Raw genomic sequence first — 23,037 nt, forward strand, 5'->3', positions numbered from 1 at the left:
CTTGAACCCACAGAAAGCAAAGCTTCAGCACTTACTTGGAGCTGCAGCTGCACCGGTTACTTGAGCTCAAACTGCCTCCAGCGCTCTGTGCAAGGATTTTCAATGTGAGTGGTGGTGCTGATGATGATCTTAGAGCTAAAAGCTGCATAGTATTCTCTGTACTGCGGATGTAACTTAGGCAAACTATGGGATTATTTTTCCAACGTGGAAGAGTGGGAGAGAATGCCAACTCCAGAAGGGAAAGTTCCTGTCTTTTTTAGAGCCAGCCCTTTTGCAATGACTGCAGAAGACAGATGGATAAATAAAAATGCTACATAAATGGTGTTTTAGTTGTGATCTCAAGTCCTGCGTATGACAAAAGTGTTTGTTCAGATGGATGCATATAGTGTATGCAGACAAGGGCAGCAGTAGAGTATTGTGGGGAAATTTGTATGCCATTCCTATGGGCAGTACATTGAAGTTCAGGCACTCACGAGTGTAAGGCAAGAACATCACTTCTATCATTCAGCTTACAGGGAAAGGCTATAGGGTCTGACCGCAGCCAGCAGAACATACAGGGCCGCAGAGCAAGGCAGGAGCTGGGTGCCTCTCCAGAGCGATGAACCCCAGCTGGCTTCAGGACACCGACTAAGATGGGACTAGCGAGGGCTTATGAGGCATCAGGTAGACTTTCATGTTCTTTCTTGAATAAACATTTTTGTTTTGGGGTGAGAAAGAACTGAAAGGGTAGGTGAGGCCAGGCAGGGAGCTAAATTACGGCCGTCTCCTCTATGGGGCGGCTCTCGCTGCAGCCGGAGGGGCGACAGCTGAAAGAAGTTGCCCGTTCCTCCACTGGTGGCCTCCACCAGCTGCCGTTCCTTTCCAGGCGGTCAGCAGCCCCTGTGCGGTGCTCGGCTCCCTCCCACCCGGGCCCGGAGGCTGAAAGGGCCACCCCAAGAAGCCTCCCTCGGGCACCCCCAGGGAGCCGGCCGCCCCCTGAGGCGGGCCTCGGTGCTCGAGCCTCGCCGGCGGAACGGAACGCCAAGGACAGAAACAGACCCAGCGTTATTCTCTACTATGGTAAAAATGGCGGCTCCGCCCACCGACCCGGGAGCCGGCGGCGTCAGCCCCACCTCCCCCCTCACCCCCCCGCCTCCACCCCCCGGGCGCGTGAGGCGCAACGGCTCTCGCAAGCGGGCGCAAGGCCCAGCCCCCCGCGACCAGGAGACCGGCCCCACGCTCCCTGATTGGCTGGCGGTGATGTAATCGCGCGAACATACGGGTACTCCTTGCCGTCCTGCCCTGCGGAAGAGGGGGGAGCCCGCGCACCTTTCCCACTCCTCGCCCACCCCGCGACCAATCGCCGTGCGGAGCGGCGCGCGGGCCGGGGCGCGCTCTGCGGCTCCGCCGGGGCCCGCCGGCTCTTCCCCAGCGCCCGCCGGCCCCGCTTTATTGGCAGGGGCGACGGCCAATCAGGAGAAGGCACCCACCGCCCGATTCACGCCCCTTTCGAGGACCGGCAGCCGAGGCGAGAGAGGCTGCGGGACTGGCGGCGCTGAGAGCCAATGGCCTGCAGGCAAACCTGAGGGCAAGGATGTGGCAGGGGGAGGGAGGCTGGGAGGGGCGAGGGCGCTGGCTGACAGCCGCTTCCATCAGTCCTGCCCAGGCTACGATTAAAAAAACAGTGCGGAGAAAGAGTCCGTGCGCTGGAACCTTGACTGACAACAGCCGTAGCCAATAGTTACCAAAGCAGAGGGGAAATGCCCAATCAGGACAAAGCTTTTGGGCGGGGCTGGCGGGTGAGCGGCGAATGGCTCGACCAATGCCACTGAGGAAGAGCATGGCCGGCAGCGAGGGCAGCCAATGGCCGCCCGGAGGGAGCGGGATGAGATGAGCGACGGCAGCGGCAGCCAGTACGCTGGGAAGGACGCTGGGCGGCCCAGCCGAGAACGGCGTCAGGGCGGTGGGGGCGGAGCCGGGGGCCGTGCCCCGCGGCTGACGTGGGCGGCGGGGGGGGGCGGGCTTAGCGGCGGCCTTTGGGACAGGGGTTCCCAACATGTCCGCGCTGCTGGCGGCGCTCGGAGTGCGCGAGCGGGCGGCGACTGTGGCCGGCGGCGGCCAGCGCGGGACGGCCCGTGCCTGAGGCCGAGCCAGGCCCTCACGCGCACACCCGGGCCGGGCCCTGCTGGGCCGCTTGGGGCCCGGACGCCGGGGGACGCCGGCGCTCGTCCGCCGACAGGTAGAGGGGTCAGGGCCGGCCGTGGGGCACGAGCGAGCGGGTCGCGGCCGCGCCGGGCCGGGCTGAGAGGAGAGAGGGGCCGGGAGGCCGGGGCGGGCCTGGGCGCGCGTGTTACCGGGCGGCAGGGCCTGCGCGTTTGCCGTGGGAAGCGGGAGCTGGCAGCGCCGGCCTGCTCCGTGGGGCCGGAGGGGCGGCGGGCAAGGCCTGCTGCTTGTGCGTCCCCGGGGAGCGAGCAGGCGCCGCGCAGGCCCGCCCTCCGCCTCTTCCCGCTGGGGGAGAAAAAGAGGGCCGGGGGCCGCAGTGACACGGCCTCCCGGCGGAGGAGCCGGGGCTGCCGAGCAGGCGCACGAGGAAGGGACGGTGAGGAAGTGGCGGAGAGGCCGAGCCCCCCCACCGCCCCCAGGGTAGCCGGGGATGGGGGCCGGCGGGCCCGCCCTCTGTGCGCCGCGGTAAGGGCGGGCCGGGGCGGTGGCGGGGGGGCCGGCGGCCCAGGCCCCGCACGCCGGCCGCTGCGTATGGGGCGGGGGAGACGGCGGGCCGGGCCCCGTGTCGGTAGCGCTGTGTGCGAGGCGGGCAGCGGTCCGAAGGTGGCCGGCGTGCCGGTAACTGCGTGCGCAGCGGGGTTGAGGGGGCGGCCGGTGGGCCGAGGCCGTGCACGTGCATTGGCTGGGGCCGGGGGAGTGGCGGGGCCCGGTGTTTGCCGACGGGGTGTAGTGTTGGGAGGTGGGGAGCCGCGGGTGTTGGAGGGAGAAGCTGTTCGTTAGACCTGGGTGCCTGTGACGAGCCGGCGATGTGCCAAGGGGATGGGGTCAGAGGGAGACGGGCAGTGCCTGAGCGTGGACGGGAAAAGAAGTTAAAGGCAGTTCTACCTTGTAGTTCGGAGCTTGCTGGCTCTGCTAACCCGGTGGATATAAACGTGAATGTATTTGTACTATGACCTGTAGCTGTTCGAAGGGAAGGAGTAATTTTGATGGACTGGAGGCAGCTGGAAAAATCTGTATGTGTGGTGTTTTGCGTGCTGTGGTAGGTTGAGGGGTATGTTTATACCGTAGAGATTCAGGTGGTGAGTGAAACCACACATATTTAGGAATAGTGGTACGTAATGGTGTATGAATTTAGCAGTGATAGGTAAACAATCTTGTGTGTGTTGTGAGAAGTAAGGTAATAAGTTGGCTGGCTTCTCAGTGTTGTGGAGGAGGGAGGCTCTGCGTGGTAAGCCTACGTAAAACTTACAGGCACAGTAGTAACAGGTTGCTACAAGGTTCTGAACTTGTTTTCTTTGGTGGCCAGTGTGGTTAGACTTAATGTGCGAGACCTTCGTGTGTAGTATGAGATGGTATGTGGACAGAAAGGCATGCATGTTCTTACTGTGTGTAAGTTGGTTTGTCTGGTGCTCGCACAGAGTTGAGAGAGATGTCTGGCTGTTACTAGCTATGTGAGCTCTGTTTCTGATGTGGCAGCGTGGTCTGTGTCTTTGGAACATAAGGAGAACTGTGATGTCTCCCCTGTGGTGAAGTTGAAAGACTGAATAGTTTGAGCTGTGGGATACAAGTTGGAAAACATGTAGCAAATGTCATGTGTTGGGGTCATGATGGTGCTGTTTGGAGAAAAGTCTGTGCATGACCTGGGAAGTTGTAGAACTGTGGATGTCTATCTTTGTGACAGCTGTCAGGCAGTGTAAACTTCTGTCTGTAAAGGCATCAATACACTCTTCTTGTGCGTAAATTTCCAGGGATTATCACAGATTATAAGAAAGTGGATGGGTGGATATTTAGAAGTAGAAATGAACAGTGGAGTCTTTGGAAAGATGGGGGTAGGATGAGTTTGTGGGGATTATGCATATACAGAGTAAAGATCATGTTAGGCTATGTATACATGTGTCTTTCAAGGGAGTGGTATTTGTGCAAAAGGGAAACTGGAGTTTTCGTATTGCTGAGTTAGTGGGAATTCTAGTCTGTGTATGGAGACAGGAGGCGGACTTTTTTGACCGAGGCTATGAAAAGTTGTAATGGTGTAGGAGAGCAATTATGAACTGAGTCCGGGGTCGTAGGTGTGTCGTGAGCAGGTGGGAGGCTGTGGGGATTCTTTGCTCCTCAGTGTGGAGAGAAGTATTCCGTAGCTGTGACAGCCAGTGGAAACTAAAAAAGGTGAATGAAGATGAGGCAATTCGTGACTGTTATGAATATTATTAGATTAAGTGAGGCTACAGACTAGTCAAGGGGTTTCTGTTAAGGACACTTCTTTGTTTATTCTGTTGTGTTTGTTCCACGGGGTAAATTGTCCATTAACTTTATGGGTAAACTTTTGCTGAAACTAGCACTCATTCTGGTGTTGACAGGTCAGCAGCTAACTGAAAGCACTTAATGTGGTGTAGACAAGCACCATGTATGTGCAAGCTCAGGGGCTTGAATGTGTCTATGCTTATGCATTATATGTAGCTTAATACTTTAACTGAGTACACGTGTCCAGAAGGTATGAAGTCTTCTGTACTGGACATATGCTTGTGCTTGAAAGAGAGTTAGTGCATAAACATTTGAAGGCAAGAGATCTGCGAAAAGATGATCTATTTAGAATGGAAAGCTATTTGACTCGGGTGGCAATGAGGAAAAATTGCATGTGTGTATCCAGTATTCTGCAGGTTTCTGATAGTATGTATTATTTGTTTAAACAGCCACTCATCTCTTGTTCTGTACAAATATTTAGAGGAGATTGTTATATAGGATATGTGGTTTAATTAAGGCAGTTAATATCACGATGAGGGAAACAGAATTATATACAGCCCTCTCCATACTACATTGGAGTGCATCGAAGCCATTTTTCCTTTATTGTGGGAGCTGTGAGGTAGTCAGTTAGTGAAGTAGGGAACTAGAGAAAGAAAAGAGTAGTCTCGTAGTTATCCTGGATAATCCAGATCCCTTCTTGTCTCTAGTGTGGAATTACCATTGTTCACTTAAACTTTTCCAGTGCAATCACTGATGTGTGCTTCTGACTTAGTAAACTTGAGACTCTGTCTTACAGAAATATAAACCCATCACAACTGAAATTAAAGCTTGTGAAATATGTGTGTTGAACTTAGTGCTCAGTGCTCACTGTCAAGGTGCTCAGTGTCAAGAGCTACCACTCTTGGACTGGGCGACTAAGAGTAGTGAGTATTTCTTGCCTCAGTGTGTTGTCTCCATATTACAAAAAGGGAAAGGCAGTAAAAATCTGTGTCTGTGAAGTATTTGTGTTTATAATAATGAATATCACTCTTTACAGCAGAGTTTTAGACTGCAGCAAGGGATGGGCTTGTATGTAGAACAATGTTCAGAGAGTACTGTCCCTCTTAAATGAAGCAAACTGCAGCATACCTAGCTAAATGCTACCATAATGTTCCTACGGGAGTGTGTGTGGGTTTTTTGTTGGTGTGGTTTTTGTTGGTTTTGGGTTTTTTTTCCCCCCAAAAAAGTCTGAAAACTGAAATTGATTATTTGGTAGTGTCTTGAATCATCAGTTCAGTAGGAAAGGTGATATCTGCTGCTTAGGCCTACTGCTGTAGCTTAGTAAGTGGTAAGTAGCTGTTCTTTTCTGGTCAGCACTGGAAGGTAGCTAGCTAAATGCTGGTTTTTTGCAAGCAGAGTCACTTCCAAGTGAATGGATCATGCATATCTCTGTGTCCATAGTTTTGTTTTTCTCTAATATTGATTCTTTCTGCCCACCAACTTAATTGTATCAAGTATGCTCTATTTTGTTGGATTTTTAAAAAATTCTTGCCACCTTGTCCAACAAGTTTTCTCATCTCTCTGAATTCAATGCTGCACTAGTGTGTCTCTTTACTTCTCAGCGAAAATTAAGATGCGTCCTTCAGATCTTAGGCCTCTTAGCAACTCAAGTGAGTTGATCTGAATATTGGTCTCCTCAGTAAACTGGAGGAGAGCAGTGGTGATTTATCTGGAAAACTGTTAAAGTAAAAATATTTGCTATCTTGACTCCTTCCCCATTTGTTGCTTTATTCATTCTGTGCTTAAGTTTTTCATGGTTATTCATCTTCAAGATTTGGCTTATAGATATAGGGTGTGAACTGTGACTTCTTCCTTCTCACTGTCTGTTAGTGTGAATGCAGGATAAATGTTTTATAGAACTTCAAGAGGTCTGGTTTAGCCCCAATCTTCAACATATCCAGTATGCATACAATCTTCAGGGAATTTAGTTTCAAAATCCGAACAAATCATTGCAGGTTCTTAAAATTAAAAAAAAAAAAAAAAGGGGCACCCAAATTCAAATAACATCGAACTGTAAAAGCCTAGAAAAGATAAAAGATAAATTGTGTGCGTGGACAGTGAAAGATGTGTCCCTGATGCAAGGACACAATGTTGAGTTTCCGAAAAGATCATCACAACTGGTTTTTTGGGTTTTTTTTTTTGTTTTTTTTTTTAATAGACAGCCTTGCAAACTCCTCGGCTGTTTGAGTGACATCTTTCAGACTTGGGCAGGTATCTGGCATGGGAGACTTTGGTCAAACTGCTTAAAACTTGGCAAATAAATTTTATACATATTTATGTCTGTGTCCTATGCTAAACCCAAATAAAAATTCTGAAGGATTAATGAATGTCACTCCAAAAAAAAAAAAAACCCAAAAAACAACAAACCCACTAGTCTGAAAAGCTTTGCATAGGATGGTAAAATATAACTGAGCTGATGTAGCTCATCCGAGCTTCTTGAGATGAGCAGTTCAGCTCATCTCAACTCCTTGAGACATTGTTGGCATGATAAAACATCAGGATTGCCAGTGAGTGTAGGTTAAAATAGCCTTCTGACTCTTAAAATAACTTACATTGGGAGAGAAGACACAAAGATGTTTTAATGTAGAAAATGATAGAAGGGAGAACTCTTATCTCAGTGGACAACAGCCTTTCTTATAATTTTGGAGGAAATTGTTGAGGCCTAGATATTGTTGTGCAAATAAGTCACCCACAATTTCCTCAGCCTCCCACACACCATTAGTTTCTCATTGACATTACTTCAATGCAACATCTTATGATGTTACTACATTACGATCTCATGGCATAGATTCTCTGCATCTTTGATGGGAAACAACCTCTTCATTGAGTTTTCTTTGGAATAAATAGTGTAATTAGGTGCTTAAGTAAATTTTCACAAGAGTTAATAGGAATCCAGCTCAGAAAAACAGCTAGTTTGCTTAAGGATATTTCAGACTAGACTATGGGAGAGCTTAAGATGACTCTTAGTATATAAGATAATGACAGGTCAATAACCATGAACTTCCAGTTAAGTCACAAAGGAAAGCATGGTCGGTCTTTGCCGTTTTCAGGGGGTTAGTGTGTTAACAGGAAAAGTCTTCTTTGATAATCTGACTTCTGTGTCTGCACCCGAGTGTAGGAAGTTGACCTTTACTGAATGTAGAGCAAACATGGCTCTTCATTGTTAGTATGTGAAGTAATCTTTCTTTATCAAGGAGGTAATGAAGTAGGATTATGATTTGTTGAGTAGAGAAGGTAGCACTATTGCAATTTATTCATACAATACTACTTTGATCTGTTCTCGCCAGCATGTCTGTCCTGCTAAAGCCGGGTATTATTTGATCAAAACTCATGATCTTGTAAGTGAAAATTTTGTATAGCAAAAGAAAAATTGATGACTGGAGAGAACAAATATCTAATTGTTGTGGTTTTGTTCTCTCCAGTCATCACTAATGATGGAACTATTTGTAAAGAACTGATATTTTTATTCAAGTGGAAAACTGACACAAGGAATATTATGTTGATCAGCTTATTAAAAAACAAAACAAAAAACCCCTCTAATCTGGGCAGCTTTGTTGATTAAGCTGATGTGCAAGTAATATGAAGTGTTATTAAGCATGTGCTGCTCTTTCTTTCCTATCACCAGCTACAGTGGGATCATTGATGTGTGTTATTTGGTTGTGTTTTCAGTGTTATTTAAAAAGTTTTATAAAACAGTAGATGTAGGTGATGCATGAATTATCTAGATTTTGGGGTTTTACACTTTATTCAGAGAACTTCCCTAGATTTATCCCACTAGCATTTGATACTCCTAACTCCGACAAGTGGTAGTAGCAAAAGTGGATGAGTGGTAAGAAACTGCTGATATAGTTAATCCAGGAAAAGGAACACTGAAATTCACAGTGCAGCCCTCCATTTTTAGACCTGATAAGGTGCGCGTTGGCAGCTTAAGTCTGTGGGTTTAGTTACTGCTGCTTGAAGCTGTCTTAAATGAATGGACAGTATCTGCCACTTTGATTATATTTACATTAGCAAGCAGTGTGCTGCAATTGAAGAAGATTGCAGAGTGAAGCAGTAAGTTAGTCAGACCCAGTGTCCACAGTGTGTGTACTTTATGAGGCTTTATTTTAAAGTAGTTGTAGTCTGGTTCTGTGGATCGAGTATACTCCAAACATTACTGGGTATTAGGTGTTTTCTCAGAGTTTTGGTTTAGGTTAATCTGAGAGATGTCCAGATCACGTGTTCAGAAACTTCTCCGAAATGTGAACCAAAGCAGAGTAAGTGGGATGACTCAGATTCACTTCAGAAGTGTGCTTCTGATCAAAACTCAAGTGATAATGTAGATGTACCGATGGGGTCTGTAATAGGAACCTTGGAGCATTGCAGAGGGTATTGAGCTATGTGTGGGACTGGATTCTGCCTCCTAAGTGCTGTTGTCAGGACCGCAGAAATTATGCTCTCTGAATAGGGATTGTTTATCTTAACTGGTAACTGAATGTGTATTCCCATATTATTGTCCCTGGTTTTGAAACTGTGTATGAAAATGACTGGTGTTAAAACGACAATAATTTCTGGAAGGCAGTTCTTTCATGTTTTTACTTCAGTTAATCAAGAATGAAACTAGCTGTGTGAGCAACAGGTTATGAAGCCTGACTTCCTGTGGCTTTGTGTCTTGTGGTTGGATTTTTCTGGGTATACTGTATTGTGAGCTCTGAAAGTATTTTCATGTGTTTGGGGCGCTATCTGTTCTGCTGTCCTGAATGGGAAGCTGTTGTTGGTAACACAGGTGAGCTTCTGCTGCACTTGTCCTTGAGGGGCACTAGTCTGGATATCTCTTCTTGGTTTAACTGTTTATTTCCACTAAATTCACAGGACCTGATTATCTCTGAAATATTTACCCTTGTGTTAACTTCTGAATTGTGGCCAGTTTCAACAAAACTTGAGGTGGGGAATGACACACACCGTAGCTTGGCTTCCAAAGGTTGTATTTTAATTATTTTCCACCAATGGTATCTCGGTTTTACTGCCTATTTGTATTTACCACTATCTTAAATTTCTTCCCAAAGAGTTAAAAGGTATTTTCCCTCCCCTAACATTTCAGGGAACATATCTAGAAATAGGAAATGATATTCCTAACAGCAGCTTCTTAATGGATGCTAAAAATTTCTTCTCCAAAGGATAGGTAAAGTTCTTGAGAATATCCAACATGCCTATTGAACCACCTCCAAGTAAATGTAGACAGGTCTAAAGTTGCCTTTGATGTATATTGTAGCCTTTTGTAATACACACTGGTACCACATATGGTAGTTTTGGATCATGGTTCTGGGAGAGAAATGAATGAAGGTTTTGAAAATTAATTACATATTGAAGCCTCTGGAGTACAGATAGATTGGATTTTGAGGGTGGTGAATTAAGAATTGGAGGGGGCAGGGACTTGTGTTTGCGATTGCCCTTCTGACCTTGAAGAGCTGCTGAAACTCTAATGTGCTTTGAAACTTTTCAGATGAGAAGTACTGTACTGAACCTATGTGGTACTGCAGGCTGAGTTCTGAGAGTTCTGCCTTCAGTGTATAAAGCTGAAGAAATAGTTCCTTTTGCGTCTATTTTAAGTGGGCTTATACTCAAAGCACTGACTTCAGGGAGCTTCTGTAAAGGTATGAAAGGTGAATTCAGTTTCTTTCAGTGTCCTTTCTGCTCCTGCTTTCCATTTCTCTAGTATAGTAATAAAATCCTTGTTTTATTTGTTTTGGTTCCCAACAGAAAAATCTCATCTTGATCAAAAGGTACTCTGCATACCAGTTTGTGCACAAGACCACTTCAGATATGGTACTAGTTGCAGGCACTGGTTTCTACTGTGTAACATTAAGTTTGATTCTCTGGGAGAGAAATTGTTTACAGCTGATTTTTCAGGAAAAGAATAGTCTTCTTTAGTGTGTGTATTCAAGACAAACACGAAGTACTTCTCTTATTTTGCCTGTTGTATAACTAACTAATCCAGACCTAACAGAGGTAGTCCATTGACTCACCTAGGAAGTGATCAGTCCTACATCTTAGAAGGCAAAGAAGCTTCATCTATTTCAATAGAGCCCTAGTGCACAATGCAGTCTGTTAGGACTCTCAAATATCTTTATTTAGGTGTTGTCAGTAAGAACTGAAGTGATGCCTCTAAGGAGGTTATTAACAATGTCTAATTACAGGTGGGATTCGCAGGCGTCTTTAGTGACTGTTATCTAGTAATTGTGGAACTACTACGTATAGATGTATCAAACTGACTCCTCAGATGTGATGTTTATCCATTTCCTAGCTTGTTGTGTTTTCTCAGTCTTTAGCACTTTTCCAGGAGACACATTACAGCAAGGAATTTTTTCTTTCACTTTTCCTTTTCTCTTAGATGATGCCATTTTTAATGTTCTTTTATGGGATGTGTGAAAAATACTGTTGTACTGTTAATGATAATATTAAAATATCCAATACTTAATCTGGATTTGTTTCCTGCTCTTTCTCTTACTGATTGCTTAGACTGATGGATGAATTTATTGGAATCATCCAAAGTCTAGGTTGTGACAGATTATTTTCATTTTGCTTACGTATAAAAACCTCTACTATTTGAAGCTGTGCATACAATCATCTATCAGTTTAGAAAAAATGCTTCTCAAAAACAATCTTGTGAAAACAATAGCTGGAGCTAATATTAGGGGAAGGAGGTGTGTGAAACTTGTTCTATAAATCCTCCATAAGTGCACCACAATTGAACTGCTGTTTAAAAGATAACCTAGAAGTTCATAGGCATTCAGTCATTTAAAGGGTAGTTTAATAGTAGCAATTGCTTGTTTTGTGAGAGACTTTCCAACCAACCCTCCTTTAGATTCTATATATCTCTTACAATATAAAGAAATTGGAAGCAGCTTAAGGTGACTCTCTTAACAGTCATTTGTGGGATCAAGGAAAGAGGTGATCTGTTTGTTTTATAAATGGTAAAAGCTATAGTTTAACATTTTCCTGTGTTTTAAAATTGAAATAATTACACTGGTGTGTAATGTATAAGAAAAGTATTGTTAGGACTCTGCCATAGTGACATTGGTGTTTTGTATCCTACTTTTATATCGTAGTAAACAATAGAATTTATTTCATTTCTCTTTCCCCCTTGGTTTGCCTTATGCTGGATCATGTCTATGCTTCTATATGTTTTATTACTGTATCTGAGTGTAAGAGTGATGGAGGTTAAGAGCTGTTGTAGATCAGTATCTAGCTTGTAATATTAAATCCAGTAGGATGACTTCTCACTTTCCTAACAAGAGTGCACCAAACACAAGCAATTCTAGGCCAGAGAAGAACTTATCTGAAGTATTTAATGAACTCAGAATAGTAGCTGTTGTTAACTGTAACAGCTTACCAAGTGGTTTTGGCTATTGTTGCAGTATTGTTTTAATTTAATGAAAAAAAAAAAAAGGAATGCTATCAGTTTAGAATATCTTGACTTTTGGAGGGAAAAGGATAAGGCTACAGGCTGTCAAATAAATTTCTGATGATTTTTTAACATTAAGTGAAATAGGGCTTGACTTACGAAGTCAGAGGGGAAGAAATAAAATTCCAGTATAGTTCAGAATTCTTGAAATAAGCTTGTGTGCAGCTGCTGCCAGTGGCAGGGAATAGAATTTAACATGGTCAGAAAAATGTCACTGAGGAAAGTACTCTGAAATTGTATTTCTTAAACCCTTTATTAATTTATATTTGGAAAATATTTTCCTTGAAAAATACTGTATATTCTCAGATACATTTAATGACCATGATAAATCTAGTTTTCCGTATTTCTGATTCTGTACAGAGGGGAAGTAGGAAAAGTGCTAGTCAGTTACTACTTGAAGTGATTTTTTTCACTTTTTTTTTGTTGTTCAGGGTTACCAGCTTCAAATGTGTTTTATATATAAAAAGAAAAAAAACCTTCAGATAGCAATTCCATAACTGAAGTAACTAATTTTTTTGAAAAGTGTCTTAATGTTTGTCCAGATTTGAAACCTTGTTAGGTTGTCAGTTTCACAAAGAATATGAAGCTAATGTGGAAAACTTCTTAATACGTGTCTCAATATTGTCCATTTCCCCATAGGTCTCGTTTGCTTGTTTATTGAAGCACTGATTAAAACAGAAGCTCTTGCATACAAAGCAGACATGACACCTTAGATCTGTCACAAATTCAGATTTGTGCTTGAAGCCTTTCTAAAGTAATGGTTCTAGAACACTGTGAAATATCCATCATCCTTTTCTGCTATTTATTTTTTAGTCATAATGTGAAGCTATCACTAGTACAAAAAGAATCGGTGAACCTGGACTACCTGTGAGCAAGCTTTCTTCTACACAGTTTATTTTGTTCCAATTTCAGAACTATTGATTCTTTCCATTTAGTGTCTATCCTCTCCTTTCCTTGGGTCAAAGTCTGATACTGTTGCTGCAGGAGAGAAACTGAAATGAGGCAGGAGAGGAAATGAAAAGTAATGTTCTTAGAGAAGAAGAAAACTGCAATGGTTTTTACAGAACTGAAGTCATAAATTCACTGAGAACATAAGCTAATCCAGAGAATACTTGAGTAGGCAGAGCACACTATTCATGAAGGAGTATTCTTCCGTATTCTCTTGTCACAGGGTTCTGTTTTCTGTTCGTTTGTCCATTCATCACGTGAAAGATTTTTATCAGCAGATAAGCAACCTTTTATTACCAAGTGCTGCTGTCTACCTCTAGCTTACTGGAATTATTTGCCTTTCAGAGGTGGTATGACTCTCTGATACTGGCATGGGCAAAAACCAGCAAGTATAAATTGACCACTGATGTCTGTATTGCTGGGAGAGATGGGTAGGAGCTTCTTTATGTTAGTCTTTGTTCTCTCTCCTTATTTTTGTTATATTGGTTCTTTGAGCTTGTTTTCTCCTGTTGTGTCCCTTCTCAAGAAGGGTTAGAGGGGAACACGAGAAGCTTCATCTATGGTGCTTTTTGCTGAACTGTATAAGAGATTGTTGTGGCTTGTTTTTTGTTTCCCCCCCCTAAACTGTATAGAGGGTCCTGCAGAAAGAGGAAAACTTAATGTGTGGAATGATCTAATCTTATTATAGATGTAAGGTGTCATGAAATTGGTAGACTTGCCTCACTGTTGCTGAGGAAGCAGAGATTCCTAGAAGGTCTTTTTGGGTGACTGAAAGGATGTTCTTGGAGTAAACTACCGTGTTCAGAGAAGGAAATGGAAGTTAAAGTGGACTGATGTAACCCAGAATAATTTTTCCATTTGGAGGGGAGGGGAGCAATAAAGCTTGTTTGGTTCAACTGCCAAAGAGGCAGTACCTTCAAAACCCTAGAGACAGGACAAAGTAAACCCAGCACAGCAGCTAGCATGTAATAAAGCAGCTAGCATGTAATAAAGTTGAAGGTAAGTTTTAAATTCTGAATTTCTTCTGTGTTTCTAGTCATTACATCTTAAGCTACTGAGTGCTGTGCAGTAGGTACATCTGCTTCCTTTATCAGCTGGGCATTGTTATTTCTTTGCAGCTATTTAAAAAACAATGGATGTAACGTCTTAGAAGCTAACTCGCTTAACATACACAATATAGCTTTGGTTTTGTTGCTTGGTTAAGGGGAGTTCATTCCCTCTACCCAAATAGGTTTCTGCTGCCTGCTGCGTAGTAGGTGAGGATCTGGTATTCCTCTTTTTAATTTTTTTTTTTTTTTTTTGACCACTTTTCACCAGTACAGAAAAGAGAGTTCTTGTTAGGCCTCTGCATGCACTCAAGCATTTGCTTCTGGAACCCATTCATAATCCCGACTGTTTCATTAAGGAAGAGATTCTTGTATAATTACTTAAGTATGTTCATGTTGTTGTATTTCTGATGTCTTTTGCCTCTGACTATGTGCTCTTCCTCCTCATGCTGCTACTTTGCTGTGTTTCATCTCATGGTGAGAGAAAGTTATATGATGTGTGTAGGTTGGAGATCTATTGCTGAAGCTTATTTTCTTTTAGTTAATGTTCTTGAATCAGTTTGCTACATGGGGATATGAGAGCAGCTACTGATGCAAAAGTTGGAGTAAAAAGTACACGTGGTAGGAGATAGGCTTACAGTGGTCACCAGTTTTGTTTAGCCTAACTTCTTGTAAGACTGCATCCTGAGATGTTTCAAAGGAGGTCCTTTTAAGGTGTAGTTATTAACATCGGTTCTTAACACTAATGCTTTGGATACCTGATGACCTAACATGAGAGTGGAAGTCCTAAATTTACTTTGAATTTTACTGCTGATGAAGAGAAGACCATACTGGAAGTCACATAACTGTGACAGTGTTTGCAATGTCACCAGCCATGTTACAATCCTGAAGTAAAAGAACATGTTCAGCCTGGAGAAGAGGAGGCTCCGAGGAGACCTTATAGAGATCTTCCAGTACCTCAAGGGGGCCTACAGGAAAGATGGGGAGAGACTGTTCAGTAGGGCCTGTTGTGACAGGACATGGGGTAATGGTTTCAAAATAGAGGGAAGTAGATTTAGATTGGATATTAGAAAAAAATTTTTTACACTGAGGGCTGTAGAACACTGGAACAGGTTGCCCAGAGAGGTGGTGGAAGCCCCACCCCTGAAAACATTCAAGGCCAAGTTGGATGAGGCTCTGAGCAACCTGATCTAGTCGGGGATGTCCCTGCTCCTTGCAGGGGGGTTGGACTAGATGACCTTTGAAGGTCCCTTCCAACCCTAACCATTCTGTGATTCTATGAAATGTTGACATTAAAACCTCCATTATAACTAAATTGAAAATCCAAAAGAAAAGATGGGCATTTTCCCCCAATGCGTAGCCTGCTACAGATGTTGATATGACTCCCTTCACAGCAGTCATTCAAGCTTAATTAAATATCAGCACTTGCTGACAAGAATATCTTTATTCTGTAGGCACATGAGAATAGGGCAGAAACCAAAACTTTACATAGCAAAGGTCATGGTAGGGAGTTTGTCAGGAAGTCCCTGAGTGAGTCAAGCTGGTTTTCTGTGTTTTCTGTCACATTTGCAAATTTCCTTAGGGGATAAGGACTGCCTCTGCTCATCTACTGTGGTATTGGCATTGCTCATTGCTTACTGTGGAGCTAGAGTATCTTATCTACTCCCTGCTTCAAGCATAAATTTTGGGGAACTGCAAAGGAACTGAAGTATTTTGGGTGAAATATGAGTAATCTAATCACTGGTAAATTAGAGTTTGTGGTTGTTTGTCAGACACTGACTTTTTTTTTGTCCTGGAGTTCCTGAATTTGTTCAAGTTCAGAGGTCTCAGTAAAGTGGATTTTCTTTCAATACGGTCCGGGAGAATTTCAAACCATCTGAAAAGATTTAAGCAATCTGAAGTTCAGAAATTCTTTCTGATGTGAATAATGAAACATGTTTAATTTTTCTTGGCCATTTGCTATTCTTTCACACTCCTTTATCATCCCTTTCTCTGCTAGTGGTTTCTGTAATAAATTTTAGGTAGAGTTATGAACACCAAGTTTTTTCCTTTTATAACCTTTGCTGTTACTGTCTTGTTGCCAGGTAGAAAATCAGTCAGAAGCTTGATTGTTTGACTGTGTTCACTTGTGCATAAAAATAAGCAGGTCTCAACAAAGTTCTTATATTTAGGCTTTGGAGCATTTTAATTCTACAAATTGTGGAAGCCTAAACGTGGTTCCTGTTCACTCTTCCAGGCAGCCTTGCTATGTTATATAATAAAGAAAACTTACTATTTCACTTGATAAAAGCATTACATACTGCTTTAATTGGATAGCACCATCAATAAGTAGTTTATATCAACCTGTAGCAAAACATTTCTGGGCCCTTGAAAAAGAAGGTGACTGGAAATAGCATGGCTTTACCATGGGTCAGTCATGCTTGACCAGCCTGACTGCCTTCTGTCAAATGACTAGGTCTTCAACTGAGGAGAGAGCAGTAGATGTTTTTTTTTTTCTCTTACTTTGACCTTAACAGGACTTTTTAGTGTCCTACAACATACTCTTATTTACAGTCTGAATGAGAGGATGACTAGACAAGTGAAAACCGGTTGAAGAGTCATCTCAAAGGATGGCTGATGGTTCATACTCTGCCTGGACAGCAGTTGGAAGTGGAGCTCCTCAAGGGTCTGCTGTGACCTACTTTTTTTTTTTTTAATGTCTTTATCAATTACCTGGACAAGGAGTGGGAGTGCACTTTCATCAGTTATGTGGTAGATACAGAACTGGGTGGCTCAAAGGTGGGATAGCCATCTCGAAGTACTCAGGAAGGCTAGAGGAGTGGGCCCATAGGAGTCTTAGAAAGTTCAACAAGGGCACATGCTGGGTCCTGCTTTCAAGATCAGTAACCTTCCTGCAGTGCTACTAGTTGGATTGTAGCTTTACTGAGGAGGACCTGGTTCTGGTGAACAGTAAGCTAAATACAAGTCAGGACTTCACGCTGGTAGTGATGAAAACACACAGCTTTATTCCCCTTTTAGTTGACTGTTGTTCCAGATGTTCCCAGAGTGCACTTGTAATACTGTGTTCAATTTTGCTCCTGTTCTGCCTACCCCCAGCAAGAACAATGTTGATAAACTTAAGGCAAGTCCACCAGGATGGTCAGGGAGCTGAAGTATGTGACCTGTGAAGTGATGTCGAGAGCCTTCCATGGCCTTGTTTACCCTGGAGAAGAGATGCTTAGGAGGGACCTAATAGCAACTGTCTGGTCTATACAGAGGTGGATACCAAGAAGATGGAGCCAGCCTCTTTACCGAGATGCACAGTGGGAAACTGAGGAGACAGTGATCATAAATTGAAATGGATGGACATATGTTTAAAAACTTTTACTGTAAGGTAGATTGTTGAGAGGTTATAGGAGACAACCTGTAAGCCTCTGTGAAGGTTTTCAAGACCTTAGTGGATAAAGTCTCTAACTGGGACGGAGTTCAACACTGACTGCACTTTGAGAAGAAAACTGACCTCATAGGTCCCCTCCACTCTATTTTTTATATTAAGCCTTAGTTTAGTTACTTGAAATCTACCTATTGAGTAAGCATTGAATAAGCAAGGTACATTCATTGAATAAGCTCATTTCATCTAAGAAAGAAAGGAAAAATATTCTTTCTCGGTGTTGAAAAAGACACTATAGAGCTTTACAGTGATTAATGTCTTGTTTCTCACTTGCTTTCACACATTCTTCTGAGCCTTGTAGTAAAACAAGCCATTTGTAGGGCATTTATTGTTTGAAGTTATGGGAGGGGGAAGAAAGATACTGGAAAAGGAAACTAAATCTCTGTTTCTCTGAGATTGGTTCACTTTCCTCTTTGCCCAGCCCTATGAAAAGAGTCTGTCATCCTAGATGCTACATGCAGACATATCCAAAACAGAGAAGGCTTCAGTCAAATTCTTGCTGCAGAAATTGTATACTAGTATATCTAGGCATGGTGAGTTTAACTGTGATGGCCCTCCTCATGGATTTGTGCAAAAAGCAGCTTTGTCTCTTTCTCATAACCAAGATAATTTTGGTGAGCAGTCAGGTGTATTTCTGCTTTTACTGTTAAATCTGTAGTGGCTAGTAACAGGCTTCTTTGTAATGGTTTCTGTGCTTTAGAATAAGTTTGAATCTCAACTTTTAGTCGTTCTTTTCTTTTGAGTGCAGCATCTGGATATATTCTTGTAAATGACTGCATTAATATGCCAGGCTTTTCCATCCTCTCTCCACTTAAATGTGCAGGCATATGTCTGAGTTTTTTGCAGGTGCTCTCTCTGTCACATAGTTGTACGTACTCCTGATTTGAAAATGGATTTGCTAACACCTCGAAGGTGGTACATTGACAATAGGAGTTTTTTAGCAAGTAGTGGCCATTGAATGGTGTGGCACAGATCACTTCATGCTTTCATCTCTAGCAAGTGAAAGGCATTCACGTGATCTCTTGCTATGTTACCTTACACAAGTAGGAACTTCTTGACTAACTTGACTCCTTCCAGGGGTTCATGTATTTTATTAGTTATAGTCTAGAAGTTGCTATTAAGCAGTTCTTGAGCTGTAGATGTTATTGAATATTGTTTTGAATTAGGAGAGAAATTGGTCAATTCTTCCGTCTTACTACTTTCAGACTCACAGACTCTTCTGCTTTGTTCACCCCTAATGTACGAGGAAGAGTCTCTAAAGTGAATCTTAATCAGAAGGACAAAGATCTGGAAGAAATTTGACTTTTATACTACGTTCAAGGTAAGATTTTTCAAAATTGTCCATGATCAGATGACAAAAAACATGAATGCTGAGGCGTGCTGAATGGTACCGAGTTCTTGGCTTCTTGCATATCATACTAATCCTGCAGAATATTATGAATATTTATTAACTATTAAATACTTCCGCGTAATTCTGCGGAAATACACTAATGATCAGAGCCATATAAACTAACTGTGGCTGTGTTCCTTAACTAAAATAGTTAAGTAGGTTACTACTTGTAACTAATGTTTACTATGCAAACCTATCTTTTGGGTAGCATAGGTGTTCCTACTTATAAAACTGATACACTAAGTTGCATGACATAAAATGGAATGTCTTACTAAATTGGCAGTGTCTTAGTAACTCTTTTGTTTACTTTAAGGTCCTGTGCTGATCTTGTTGTAATTTTTCTGTGAACACACTTTTGTAGCTCTTGAGTGACATTTGCAGTTAATTTCAAAATATCAGGATATAACTGGGAGTCAGAGGGCAGGTTTGCTGCATTTTGGAAGAAATGGTAGATGCCGTAGCTTCAAGCACATATGCAGTTGTCGTTTATCTGCAAGTTGGAGCGCTAATCAAGTGGTAGGAGCCGTTAACATAGTTCAGCAGAGTGATACCATTGCCTTCAGCTTCCATGCACAATTTAACAAAATGTTTAATAACGTTTGTTGTGTCATTCTCACACCACTCTCAGGAAAGGATGGAGGCTATAACAAGGACTAGGGGAAATAAAACCTGCAGCAAGCAAAGTGGAATTCCCTCTTGTGGGACCAGTCTTGGGGAGGATGTTGCTGGACTGTCTTGCTGACTGGACTAGCATCATGTTCAGGGCACTCAAAGGGAGGAATTGAGAAAGTGATTGAGAAGAATGGAGAGGCACATAGCTATTATCCCTTGCTGAGACAGTAGTTTGTGTTAGAAGGAGAATACAAGGCTGTGTTATCCAGCCATAGAACAGATGGTGGAGACATTCACATGGAGTCACTCAGAAGGATGTAGGAGATGTTTTTGGGACTGGAAAGTACAAGTAGCACTTAATGTAGGCAGCTTGGTTGCCTAATGTTAGCCCATCAATTTTAGGGGGGGCGGAAGCCTACTGAAATTGGCACTCATTGTGCTGAATTCAGCACCTATTTGAAGGCTCAGATCAGCAGTCTTCTATTCATGTACCTATTTCTAATTTGTTGTGACTGTGTTGTTCTGGTTTTTATATAGTAGGTTTTAGTGAATTATCTGTGTAATCCATGAGCTGAATGTCTACTTTTCTTTTTAAACTGCTAAATTAATCAGATTCTTTCAGTTGTTCTGCAAAAGCCTGCATACTTGAGTATTCTTTTGTATGCCTTGATTTTATTTTATTTTTTTTTACACATACCTAGTTTAATCCAGACAGTTTGTTAAACCTAGTATAGAACACATGCAGGTTAAGCTTTACACGTAGAAAAATAAGACTGAGATGTGAACTTTAGAAGATAAAAATAGTTTTATGATACCTTAACGTGTTGCCTTTATAAATGGGATGGCCGAATAGGTTGTCTGCCCCTTACTACAATTAATGTGGTTTTAATGTATCTTTCTGCTAAGATACTCCCATCACCGTTCAGTCTAGCCAGGATGTATCTTGCAGCTGACAGTGTACAGGAGCAGTAACCTTTTGATGGAGCTGGAGATGGTGTCTTAATCTGTGTTATCCAAATTTGCCTGCAGCTGATGTCTGACCTGATGAGTAGCATAAAATGAATGTTGAATTATTAACATGCTTGCTTCCCAGAATTCTTTTTGCTGTCAAGTCTGTGTAGACCTATCATTACTGCATCGACTGCCTGTAATGCCCTTAAGCACCCTCTATAATATTGATTTCTTGAAAACTGGCATGATCTTCTTGCATGTTAGTTTTAACATTCTTATTGATAGAAGTGCGCTTAGAATTTTTGCAGATATAGTTCAACACTTATTGTGATACTTGTGTAGTGGCAAAATTAAAACAGTTTTTACGCAATAGATACAGCTGAAACTTCAGCATTTAAATATATATTGCAAATCAGAAGAGCTTAAACTGTATTGATTAAAAGTGAGTTTAAGTAATTTATTGTAAAACTGAAGTTGCAGTACTAATTGAACAAAAATTTGAGTATTTAAGCTTGCAAGTTGCCAAGTGTGGCTGCTTCTTGCCCAGTACTCCTCTGTTTAGATGACAAGTGAAGCAATTCAGATAGCCTCAATGCAGACACCTGAAAAAGATTCCATGTGTCCAGGCAACGATACTGGAGACTGCTGCCAGAAAAAAAGGTAATGGAAATTTGCTTCACTCTGCAGTTCCTAGAGATAGTAATTTTGTTAATTAGATTTCAGAGTTTTTCTTAGAAAGTTTCTTTAGCCTGATGGAAAAAAAGGAGCATGCTATGAAAGTGCAGGGGGGAGTACTGTGTTCTCTGAACTAGTAGTAGTCTTACAAGCCATCTGTGATCTGAAACCTAATTTTCTATACTATACTGTGGGTTGAATAGTATATATGATTACAGGATGCGATTGATCCTGTTACAGTATGGGAGTAATCATTACATATCATGTAGGATCAGCTGCTTCTCTTAAGCACTGTTTATAACTGCCTTAAAAATGCTTTGAGGTATGACTTATTTGAAATGAACCAAATCAGTTCAACTGGGTTGATTTAGGAAGGTAGTCAATTTGTGTTAGCAGTAAGAGAGCAACTTTCAGAGTAAATAGACCCTCTTGAAAGTTTTAAGATGTTACATTTCTAAGTGCTGATTCTCCTCATGCTAATACAGTAGTGTTACCAAAGTAACTTTGCTAGTAGGTAGAAAAAAATTCTCAACACGGAAGAGATTAAGAAAAAAAAGATGTTCTAAAACTGTAATTGAGGTATAAAAATAACTATGTATTTTAACAATTCCTATTTGTAGCCTTCAGTTCCTATATTACTTAAATTGGTTCTTTTGGAAGATTGTGTGTGTGTAGGCTGTTAGTTGGCATGCCAGATGCTTGAATTATCTCTTTCCAAGTTGTATAAACATTAAAATGCCTATAGCATAGTAAGTGTTAATATTTGGCAGCTTGTACTACAGATGTATGTTACTGGTTTGAATGTGCTGGTGATTTTATTATGGTGTTGAATGACCGTTTTTGGCATTTAATTTAACTCATTTTGTGTATAAACCTAGCAAGTGGTAACATGGCTAGAAAAAGCCACAAGTAGATCTAGGTGGTTAAATAGTGTGGCAGAGAATTTATGCCTCCTGTAACTGTTGGCACAGAAACATCAGCAGTGTCCAAGCTCTTTAAATCTGCTGTGACGGCTCAGTTTTAGCTCATTTGTATATGAAGACTTATCTTTAGAAGATGAGGGAAGAATAAGAACCTTCTTGGAGATAGGGAAGTCCTTCCTCTAGTCATTAGTATCATATATAAATAAATTAAAAACCACTCTTGCTATATATTATAAATTTGATAAAACTTATTCTGTCTTTGTCAAACATATCAACGTTAGGGAATTCTTGCTGTATTTTCCATACCTGGTGCTAAGTGAAATACTGTCATTTTGATGTTTTTGCTTGTTTTTCACTTCACTTTGTGGAGTGTAATTTCCTTCTCAATTTGGTATATACTCTTGGTCTTGCTTAGGGCTGTGTGTATTATATATGCAAGGTAAGGAAAAATAGGATTAGTTGGCATGCATATGTTGTAATGGCTTAATTCCCCTGATAGACAAAACAGGATACTATTGTGCCTTTGAGAATCCTTTGTGGAATATTTGCTCTAAATACAGGATCTGTACAGAAAGACATGTTGTAGAAACCAGGTTTAAGCTTTTTTCTGTGAGGAGCAGCAGGAATACAAGCTGCGGTCTTCAGCATAAAAAAAAACCTTCTTATTGGCTTCAATGGTACTAGCAAGACTTGACTGAAAAGCTGACTTGCTGTAAATGCATTGCTAGCCACTAGATGCTAGGGTGAAATTCTCCACCCAGTTAAAAATTAACTTTTGGGAACTCTAGCTCTTAGCTGGCTTAAAAATCACTGAAAGCTGTTCAGAGAATAATTAGTCAAGATAGCCTTCTGGAGAGAATCTGTTCTTCCCCTTTGTGAGCATTTCCTACGAGATATTCATAATGATATTAATCCTTTGAAAACTGTCAAACTTCCTGACTATATCCAGACTTCCTACTGTATCTTCAATTTTGGAGTTCAGTCACCTTTTCTATCTTACCAGTGAAAGTAGACCATTATGTCACTTTTCTTACTGCTTTATCCTACAGTCATAGAATCATAGAATGGTTAGAGTTGGAAGGGACCCTCAAAGGTCATCTAGTCCAACCCCCCTGCAAGGAGCAGGGACATCCCCGACT

General features: G+C 42.0%; 2 protein-coding genes across 8 annotated transcripts in view; both read left to right on the plus strand.

Moving 5' to 3' along the window:
• The first annotated feature begins 2,082 nt into the window (after positions 1-2,082).
• PPM1B (protein phosphatase, Mg2+/Mn2+ dependent 1B) overlaps positions 2,083-23,037 on the plus strand; it is a 63,886-nt gene continuing 42,931 nt past the window's right edge. Inside the window, exons 1-2 of one of the 6 annotated variants that reach the window (XM_086745797.1) lie at positions 18,550-18,668; positions 20,848-20,960. The gene's annotated coding sequence lies outside the window, so the exon portion shown is untranslated. Of the gene's footprint in view, positions 2,219-18,549; positions 18,669-20,811; positions 20,961-23,037 lie in introns of those variants that run through there. The other 5 variants (XM_086745796.1, XM_086745798.1, XM_086745800.1 and 2 more) reach the window with 5 other exon arrangements.
• The window catches only part of SLC3A1 (solute carrier family 3 member 1), a 75,436-nt gene continuing 71,006 nt past the window's right edge, over positions 18,608-23,037 (plus strand). For both annotated transcript variants that reach the window (XM_086745790.1, XM_086745792.1), the window contains exon 1: positions 18,608-18,668. The gene's annotated coding sequence lies outside the window, so the exon portion shown is untranslated. The remainder of the gene's footprint in view (positions 18,669-23,037) is intronic.

The sequence above is a fragment of the Chlamydotis macqueenii genome, chromosome 3, assembly GCF_036417535.1.
Source record: "Chlamydotis macqueenii isolate bChlMac1 chromosome 3, bChlMac1.mat, whole genome shotgun sequence".
NCBI lineage: Eukaryota > Metazoa > Chordata > Aves > Otidiformes > Otididae > Chlamydotis > Chlamydotis macqueenii.